Source organism: Acanthopagrus latus, chromosome 23, assembly GCF_904848185.1.
Source record: "Acanthopagrus latus isolate v.2019 chromosome 23, fAcaLat1.1, whole genome shotgun sequence".
Classification (NCBI taxonomy): domain Eukaryota; kingdom Metazoa; phylum Chordata; class Actinopteri; order Spariformes; family Sparidae; genus Acanthopagrus; species Acanthopagrus latus.
In genome coordinates, this window is record NC_051061.1 from 16,698,014 (window position 1) to 16,705,545 (window position 7,532).

A 7,532-nucleotide genomic window follows, 5' to 3' on the forward strand; every position below is an offset into this window, starting at 1 on the left:
CTTTTAGTAAAGCTCTATGTTTGGTCTGGCGAGTAAAGCTGCAACTTGAATGAGGGATTTATTCACTGTCAGCTCTTTAATTCAATGATAATCAAAAATGATGATGATAGAGAGACAGAAACTGTGTCTAAAGACTCCACACTGGAGCTGTATCTCCTCTTTTCTTTCATTTTGGGTAGAATCCACTCCAACATGTTGTGGTGGCTAATTGGATCTGATAGGCTGAGTATTGAGAGTTCCCCTCCCCCTCCCGGCTGTGGCAGCCCACCTCCAGCTCCGAAGCGGCTGCTCCCTCTTTGTCTGCCTGCATGTAGCTCATGCAGGGGACACACGGCATCTTAAACCCCCCCTACACACACTCATACACACCCCTTCATTCACATGGTAATTGTGGGACTTTGCAGTGTGTCTTTGTGCCTGTGTGTCCCCCCCTCTCATCTTCTATGTGTGTGGACCACTGAGGACTTTAGGATACAAAGAAGTGAACTGCGCTGACATGTCATGTACAGATGTTAAAGCAGACATTTGGTACGATGTGTTTATTTCATGTTTTCCCTGTGAAATAAACAGATCAGTAAATAGAGAGCACATTGAGTCCTGACCTGTTACAGCCATGGATGTGCTGTGGCAGCGGTGCTCACACCATGTCAGCTGGACAGAGCGAGTATCAAACATCCCCATTAATTACAGCAGAGGTCGTTATGGGTCTCTGGCCAAATTGATTCAGAGGCATCTGCTAACCTCCTCCTCTGGGGAGCCGGAGAGGCCAGCCTGATGTCCACGCTGAGAGGTGGGGCAGGAGGTCCGAGCTGCCGTCCGGTCCCACAAATAGGTCATAAACTGGGTCTGTGTCTTCAGTCAGCTCCGGGGGGACCACATGGACGGAGCTGACATCAGATAATAGGGCACATGGCGGAGACTCTGCAAACCATTATCCTGCCCCGAGTGCAGATGTGTTGTACTACAAAATGATGCTGCATCATGGGATAATGAAGCCAAGTATTTACTTACTATTAAAAGTGCAGCAGCAGCCAGACGTGGCCTGTAGTGAAATCGGTCTGCCTCATTAACTTTGTTCCACATCAGTCCCTCTGGCATCTCCCCGCCTGCTCATTCATTTTTCATTCATCCCTCTGAAAAAGTACAAAGCTGAACACAGATAAAAAAGAACACGTACGTTAGTTACTGCAATGAATCGTGTCTCTGCAGTGCTGGAGATGTTGTGTGCCAGACCTAATCTTTAAACTCCCTTTTAATTTAATAGAAAATAAATCATTTTGTTCTCTGTAGAAAATGCAAAAGGAAGAATGTGCCCAAAAATGTGTTCACGACAGACAAAAAGAACCATAGTGGTGATATTAAGGCTAGAAGACTGATAAAGAGCCTTTTAAGGGGATATACTGTACACTCCTAGTACTCTTTGTATATGTTTTATCTTGATAGATCATCAGACTGTAAGGTGTTCCCACTATTTCATCCATCCTGTATTTGTGGATTTTTAGGGGTTCAGCTCAACCTTGTGAATCGCGGAAGACAAAGAAAGAGAGAAGTAGGTATCACCTCCCTCTGTGTTATTAACTGCAATCATATTTACAGTTCTCCCTTTCATGAGATCGCTGCAGTTTGTCTGGGAGTAGAAGACTTAATGTCCTCTTAGACTAATGTCCGCCTGGCGCCACGACTTTTTCACAATTCTCTCAGCCTCCAGGAGTCGTCAATATGATCGTCTGTCTGGCCTTCACTGCATTATCCCCTGGCACTCAGACTCCTTCAAGGCCTCCGACCGCTCTCTCCTCTCCAGTGTATGAGATAATGACGGGGGAGATGGGAAGATAGCAAATCTGGTTGTGGCCAATCAGCTTACAGAGTGAAGTTAGGGATCAAAAACAAGCTGGAGTTCGTATTCCTGGAATCATGTTGGTTGATTATTTATAGTGATATTTATGTATCATTAGAGTCAGGCAAATAAGAGATGCAGAAATGCCAACATTGAGACACAAAAACAAACACAAAAAGAAGAAAAATGACCACAAAGAGATTCAAAAATTACCAAAGGCACAGAATTAAATACAAAGAGACACAGAAGGACTAAAAAAAAGGCACAAAAATGATCCCAAAGACAAAAAAGGACTACAAAGAAAAACAAAACAAGCACAAAGTCATGCAAAAAGACCAGAAGGATAATACACATAAACAACCACAAAGAACTGCAAAACAACTACAAAGAGACACAAAAGGATTAAAGAGAGATGTAAAATGACTACAGAGACACAACAACAAAGAAACAGCAAAGAGATACAAACTACAAAAGAAGAAAGAATTACTAAAAAAAAGACGCAAAAGTACCTCAAAGAGACACAAAAACAGTCAAGAAGAGATGCAGAACACCGCAAAGAATGGCAAAATGACTACAAAAGATACGTAACAGGACTACAAAGACACAAAAATGACCACAAAGATGCATAAGGGCTACAAAGATGCACAGAGCAACCGCAAAGACACGCACAATGACTTCAATGAGACGTAAAAAGACAAGGTGACACAACAGGACTTCGGAGAGTGGCAAAACAACCATGAAGAGATTTAAGATGGCGACAGGTACAAAATGAAAAGCAAGGGAACAGAAAATGAACACAAAGAGATGCAAAGTGACTACAAACACACAAAAATGACAATAAAGCTACACAAGTACATAGATAAGTACACAGAGATTCAAAACAACTACAGAGTGACAAAACGGCCACAAAGTGAAGAAAGAGAGAGAGAATAACCACTAAAGACACAAAGAGATGCCAAACCTATTATAATAATATTTTTTTAACACTGACAACACATTTATTCCCTTCTTCTTTTATACAATAAGCTCTACTTAAACGTCAGTGACACTGCTTCAGAATGACTCCTCCTTAATGAAGGATCCGTGTCAGTCCAGATGATTGAATGAGCCAGGTTTAAATGGTTTTACCCTCCATCACATCTCTGGCTGTAATTCCATTAAGGAAGTGTGAGGCTGTGACGAAAACTGCAGAGTGTATTTTCTTCTGGCAGGTGATACTTGAGATCTATACGGCTGCTTGGAAATGTTTCACAATTTTATGTACTTCACTGGCTGCTGCAGAGCGGCATTAGCAGAAGTGAATTACGGCCTTCTGTGTGACTTAATAGGGACGGAGGAAGAGGAGGGGGGGAGGAGGAAGCTGAGGAGGAGCAGGGTGGAGAGAGTAACCGAGGCGTGCTTCCACTCATTCGCAGCAGTGAAGTGGCGGAGCAGGTGGCTCCGGCTTCCTTTGTGGGCCCTTTTGGCAGGATTTCATTACGTGGTTTTGTTGGCGATTGCGGATTGTAAAACTTAAGTGTTTGCAAACTCTCGTCTCCATCTGCCACAGTTATGAAGTCTTTAATCTTCGCCTCGGGCTGCTTCATATGCTGCCGTCTGTCCCAGCATCACCTCTTTGTGACGTCCTCAGAAGGGATACTGGTTATTTTTTTAACAAACAGGGAAAGAAACTCTGATAATTAAATGTAAGGTTGTTGTTGAAATATTGAGGGAGGTTCAGACAGATTCACTGGTTAGGACTCAAGAGCTTGCTGTCTTTTTTAAAACACTGATGTTCAGGATGCAGTACATGCCCCTGACTTTCCTTTCATTTGGTATGAAGTATTGGTCTGATCAACTACTGCAGGTGTCTTCGGTGGACAGTTTCTTTATTAAGATGGAAGATGGAATCAATATCTGTGTGTGACTGTAGCTGAGCTGATCTGCAGAGGATCATATCCCCCCCCATCCCGAGGAAAATACTGCCTCTCAGGGAGGAGGAAGTTCCTCCAATCGGTGGTCCGGCTCGCTTGTCTCAGCGGCTCGATGCTTATTGGATTGCGTGCCCATTCCCACAGCTCCAGCAGGTCAAATGACTGGGATGTGTGTAGCTCACGGCCGCTAAGTGGTCTATCGATCAGTCAGCTGAGCCTGTGGGCTGACGGGATGTGCTGCAGCAGACGGAGTTGGCAGGATGGTAATGGGTACACAATACGGGGCATTCCTGCACAGATTAGAGCTGCTGCCTTTGACTGACAGAGACAGAGGGTCAATACAGGCAGAGCAAGTACAGCACAGTTCAGGTTAATGTGGAGGACTGTTCCTCACAACAGTTTGCACATGTGAATTTTACTGTAGTCAAATATCTTTAAAGTGCAGATTAAAGCCTGACCGACACTCAATTTTGTAACTGATGTCTATAATGATATATTCTGATCTATTATCGATGTATCAGCTGATATACATCCATTTCTGATTCAATGATCCATGAAGGAAATGTGACAGGATAAATATATTGTTTAAAATGACATCGCTGCACTAAAACAGTACGCCAACACCGATACATCTGTTGGCCAATCAACATCTGTCCAGCTCTACTCAGAAATGTGGAAATACTGAGCTGGTTTTGTCTTGATGTCGAGTTTTTACATTACACACCTGAGAGAACTTTAAGGTCATCATATTAACCTGTGGCCCACTGAAGGATTTAGGGTGTACTGAGAACTCAAGGCAGGTTGGATAGGATACGTTTTCGTGCATCCAGCAGTATCCGGGCCTCGGACCAACAACCTCCTGATTAGTTAATGACCCGCTCTAACCTAGCTACAGCTGACCACTAATTCAACTAACTTAAGAAAAGATAAAAGGGTTTGATAATGTACATCTCCTGCACTTTGAAAGGATCAGCTATTTTGACCAAAAGCCAGAGATCTTAATCGATGTTCACTTCTACCCCGATCACAGTCCAGTCAGCTGCTTTACATTTAAATGTTCTGCTGCTCCATGAAGTGAGCTTCACTTCAGTTGTCTGACTACTTTTAAAAAATGAATCAATATCCTGCAAATCTAACCAGAGGATGGAGAAGCCAGATTTGAGCAAGCCTTCTTTGTTACCTTTAAAACTAGCTCATGATGTTACATCAGCTGTTTGTATTATCTAATAATGTCATCAAGTTCATCACATGATCAGGTGCATCACGTCTGAGCTGCCTTCAAGGACCTTGTTGTATAACCAACATATAAAACACAAACAACAGCAGCCTGGGATCGGAAGTCATACAATTTTATTAACTGTGACATAATCCATTCTGTTTATCTGTCAGATTCTTTATCGAGTCATTTGTTGACACCTGATCAATTTTCTCTGTGTGTAAAAAAGTACACAGGTTTTCAGCATCGGGACAACTGTTTCAATATCTCTCAGTCTGAGTTCAACATCATTCTTGCAACGTGCTGTCAGAAAACACGTCGGCATCAATAGAAGGAACCGATAAGCTTGGAGGCCAAACTTCCACAACAATTCAGAGGGAAATATACTTTTTACTACAAAACATTAAGGGATCATAAAATTAGATGTTTTATCAGTTGAACAAAGAGTGACAAAGACAGCAACTATTTGATGATATTCAAGTCATTTTTCACACCAAAACATTTTAGGAGAATGTGAAGATTTGCAGCTTTTGATTATTTTCAAAAATCTTAATTTATTTTGATACATTTTGCAGTTTGGACAGCTGGCGGCACAAATAAACATTGTAATTATGACAGCATTTCATACTTTCACTTGACTAACATTTTCAGAACAGTATTTCTTCAGGATAGAACTTTAACTTGAATAAAGGATCTGACGTGTTAAAATCCAGGCCTGCAACAGGCATTAACACAATGTTTAGTCAGTGCATACAAATACAGATTACCACACAACATGTGCATCTGGTTTGTGCCCCCTGTATGCCAGTCACAGTGCGTTCCACTGACCCAGTGCCCAAGATTAAGGCCTGGCAAAGCCAGATTTAGCCGCCCAGCAAACCAAATCCCAGATTTAAAGAGCCTGCGAGGAGCGGCCTCCTGGAGTGTGGCGCCACAGCAGCAGCCAAGTTTCACAGAAACACCAACATAAAACTTGTGAGGCCTTCATACACCTCATCAGTCAGGCTGACGGAGTGCTGCAGCGCGGGCAGGGAGATGGAGCATTTCTAGGTAAAATGCAACATCAACCTCACCACCAAAAATAATCTCATTAACATTGTGATTCATGTGGCATTTCATCAAGAGCCAAAAGCTGCTGCTGTGTGTGTGTGTGTGTGTGTGTGTGTGTGTGTGTGTGTGTGCATGCGAATAATAATTAAGTCCACCATCATGCAGTTCAAATGAGAGTGGTGCTGCTTGGAAAAGCAATAGAACAAATTAACTGTCGAAGTTTGCATATGCTGATTTTTTATAGTGAATTGGAGAATCACCACGTGCTGGTAGAAACAAATGTGGAGTTAAAGTGCGCTGACACAATCATTGAGATGTGTCTTGAATCCTAATGGGGTGAATAAAACAAACTTAGAACAGCGTCAGAGACTAAATGTTGTCATGGCGTCACAAGAAACTGGGATTTTCAAATGTGCCCTGAGGAGCTTTGTAATGAACAGACAAAATGTGTGTTTACATTCAAAGTAACTCACCAAAACAGTGAAACTTTGAGATCTTACACATGTGCTGAATGTTCTTCTGTCCCCACAAAACATTTTAAATCCAGCCTCCTCTCTTAGGATCCATGTGTGCATGCTGGCAGACTTCTTCTTTGCTGCCTTTACTGGTGTATCTTGAATTGTTATCGCCACCTGTTGATCACCAAACACCAAAACAACAGCTCCACAGTTCTTCTAGAAGTCCAAAACTTGCTGTGCTGGAAATGCGGGTCGCTTTTTCAAAACTGGTGCCTACATTACTTTAAAATGCAATTTATCCACTGAGTGACATCACTGCAGGCAATATAACCCAAAGCTTTATACTTCTTTTTTTCACAAATGAGTAAGTACTCATGAGCCACAAGACCTGTTGATGCACTTTAATGTGCACTTTTGGTTAAAATCAACATTTGTTTTCTCCAGTTAAAATGTTTTTTTCTTTATTTCTGACCTTATTACAACACATTATGTACAAAAGTCTTATAGTGGTGACCATTCCTTTCACTATAAACTGGGCACATTTGATGAAGAGAATATGTGTTAAATGTCATCCAGGCTTCTGTTGGCTAAAAAGTAATTCACAGGCAAAAAAGACGAGCTTTGTGTTGCTCCACACAGAGATATGTCAAGACAATAATACAACAAGGAGGTCAAACTGCCTTTCAGACCTCAATGAAATCCAGATTTTCCCAATTTGGGGATTTGGGCGCTGAGCAAAATGTCTTGTAAATACCAAGTGTACATACAATACAGCTCAATTCTTCTCTAAGTAACCCGTTTTAACAGGTGGGGTTACAGAAGTAATGCTTCAATTATCTGATGAATGAAGCACATCATCAGTTCAAAATCATGTTGGAAATGTAAAACATTGTGAAGTATATTTTCGAGAAGCATAAGATGACTTGAGGTCTTCAGAGCCAGAAACTTAACATATTCTTCAGAAGTAGATGAAATCCTATGAATCCTCAAGTGAAGTTTCTGCAGCTTTTCCTCTGACAGCCCTATTGGGCAGCTATAAGGAAGGACCTATGGCCACT

General features: G+C 41.9%; 1 protein-coding gene across 2 annotated transcripts in view; it reads right to left on the reverse strand.

The window, feature by feature from the left end:
• Positions 1-7,471, reverse strand: part of mpp3a (membrane protein, palmitoylated 3a (MAGUK p55 subfamily member 3)) — a 34,241-nt gene extending 26,770 nt beyond the window's left edge. For both annotated transcript variants that reach the window (XM_037088603.1, XM_037088601.1), the window contains exons 1-2: positions 6,490-7,471; positions 1,012-1,149 (exon numbers count right to left, since the gene is read on the reverse strand). The gene's annotated coding sequence lies outside the window, so the exon portion shown is untranslated. The remainder of the gene's footprint in view (positions 1-1,011; positions 1,150-6,489) is intronic.
• Positions 7,472-7,532: the final 61 nt, after the last annotated feature.